Source organism: Triticum urartu, chromosome 3A, assembly GCF_056163025.1.
Source record: "Triticum urartu cultivar PI428250 chromosome 3A, HENAU_Tu73, whole genome shotgun sequence".
In the NCBI taxonomy this organism is placed as follows: Eukaryota; Viridiplantae; Streptophyta; class Magnoliopsida; order Poales; family Poaceae; genus Triticum; species Triticum urartu.
Genome location: NC_141875.1, coordinates 222521175 through 222523975, shown reverse-complemented (window position 1 = coordinate 222523975; position 2801 = coordinate 222521175).

The window sequence follows — 2801 nt, the reverse complement described above, 5'->3', positions numbered from 1 at the left end:
TCCACTTGATGTATGTTTTGGTGATCAACTTGCGGGTTCCGCCCATGAACCTATGCATAGGGGTCGGCAGACGTTTCTGTCTTGACTCTCTGGTAGAAACTTTGGGGCACTCTTTGAAGTACTTTGTGTTGGTTTGAATAGATGAATCTGAGATTGTGTGATGCATATCGTATAATCATACCCACAGATACTTGAGGTGACATTGGAGTATCTAGGTGACATTAGGGTTTTGGTTGATTTGTGTCTTAAGGTGTTATTATAGTACGAACTCTAGGGCTGTTTGTGACACTTATACGAATAGCCCAACGGATTGATTGGAAAGAATAACTTTGAGGTGGTTTCGTACCCTACCATAATCTCTTCGTTTGTTCTCCGCTATTAGTGACTTTGGAGTGACTCTTTGTTGCATGTTGAGTGATAGTTATGTGATCCAATTATGTTATTATTGTTGAGAGAACTTGCACTAGTGAAAGTATGAACCCTAGGCCTTGTTTCAATGCATTGCAATACCGTTTGTGCTCACTTTTATCATTAGTTACCTTGCTGTTTTTATATTTTCAGATTACAAAAACCTTTATCTACCATCCATATACCACTTGTATCTCCATCTCTTCGCCGAACTAGTACACCTATACAATTTACCATTGTATTGGTTGTGTTGGGGACACAAGAGACTCTTTGTTATTTGGTTGTAGGGTTGCTTGAGAGAGACCATCTTCATCCTACGCCTCCTACGGATTGATAAACCTTAGGTCATCCACTTGAGGGAAATTTGCTACTGTCCTACAAACCTCTGCACTTGGAGGCCCAACAACGTCTACAAGAAGAAGGTTATTTAGTAGACATCAAGCTCTTTTCTGGCGCCGTTGCCGGGGAGGTGAGTGCTTGAAGGTATATCTTTAGATCTTGCAATCGAATCTTTTAGTTTCTTGTTTTAGCACTAGTTTAGTCTATAGAAGAACGCTACAAAAAATGGAATTGAGTTTGTCTCATACGCTTCATCTTTTTAATATCTTTCGTGAGTATGATGGAAAAGAAAATTGTGCCAAAGTGTTAGAAGAAGAATGCATTAAAATGTTTGGCACTATATCTTTGAACGATGAGCATGATTTCAATGTTGTTAGTATGAACTCCTTGAATATCCATAGTACTAATGATGATTGCACTAGTTATGATGAAAATGTCTCCTATAAACATGTCAATTTTTGTGGAGTACATTGGGTTTGCAAGTACACACCAAATATGGAAGATAGATATTGCAAGAGGCATAAGCATTTAGAAACTAAATGGTTGCAAGAAAGGCTAGATGTTTGTGCTGAAAATTTAAATTTTCTTAGCCGTACTTGTGAACTTTGCAATGAACATGATCATTTCAGTACCCAATGCAAAAAAAATCATGATCATATCATGTCCAAAAATTGTGATGACTTGATTTCCCTTGCACATCATAATGAACATAGTTTGCTCTTGGGTTATGAAGAAATGAAACGTATAACTAAGGATATTCCAAAATTTGCCCTTGATAGAGTTCTTCATTTTGATCTAGAGGAAATTTATATGTATTGCGCAGTGAATTGCATTTAAAATCCTTATATTGCCAATTACATAAAGAAAAGAAAACAAATAGAAGATGAAGAGAATACTAATGAAAGGAAAGAGACTTCCCAATATCCTCCTATTATTTCTTATGATGAATCAGGTAACGAGGAGGAGCCTTCTATTCAACAATTTCATTAATAAGGAGCTCCAAAAATAGGATTGAACCCACACATGATGTGGTGAAGAAGAAGAAAAGAAAAAGGAAGAGAGGTAAAAAGGTATCCCTCCCAAACAATGTTGCTCCTATCATTGTTGTGCCTCATGAAAATGAAGATGATGCACTTGATGATGATCTCATTATGCCTATTGCTTGTTGTGATGATTATGATTGGGAAGATAATGACACTCCTTATGATCTTGAAAATCTTTTTGGCACTTTCTTGGAAGAATATGATAATTTCTATACTATTGGTGCTATCCACACTATTAATGATGAGAGTGATTATTCTTATGATATAAAAAGGACCAAGCTTGGGGATGCTATGTTTGATGAAGATGACGTTTTTGAGAATATATTTGCTGCAATTAATGTTTGTCCCAAGCTTGGGGATGCTACGTTTAATGAAGATGATATTTTTAGTCTCCCAAGTTTTGATATGCAAATTTATAATGATGATAGCATGCCTTCTACCTATGATGATTATATTGATGAAAGTGGGTTTGGAAGAGTGTCAACTTTAGGAAGTAATGATCCCACTATTTTGGAGGATGTTGAATCTTATAATATTTATGAAAGTGGATTTGGAGAGGTCATGACTTTATTTAGTGATGTATCCACTATTTTGGAAGAGGTTTCAATTGATTATGATGAGAACAAAGTTGCTACTTATGATGATTATTACGATAAAACTTATGCTATAAAGACTAGTGATGATTATATTTATAAAACTTGTCATGATTATGAGTACCCTTTCTCTGAACATTACTCTTTTAATGTGGAAACAATTTATAGTATCCAAGTCTCTTATGATACTCCCACTATTCCGAATGAGAAGAAATTTGCTTATGTGGAGAGTAATAAAATTTCTATGCAAGTAGATCATGAAAATAATGCTTTAGGTGCTGGTTATATTGTTGAATTCATTCATGATGCTACTGAAAATTATTATGAGGGAGGAATATATGCTTGTAGGAATTGCAATAATACCAAGTTTCCTCTCTGTGTGCTTAAAATCTTGAAGTTATGCTTGTTTTACCTTCCT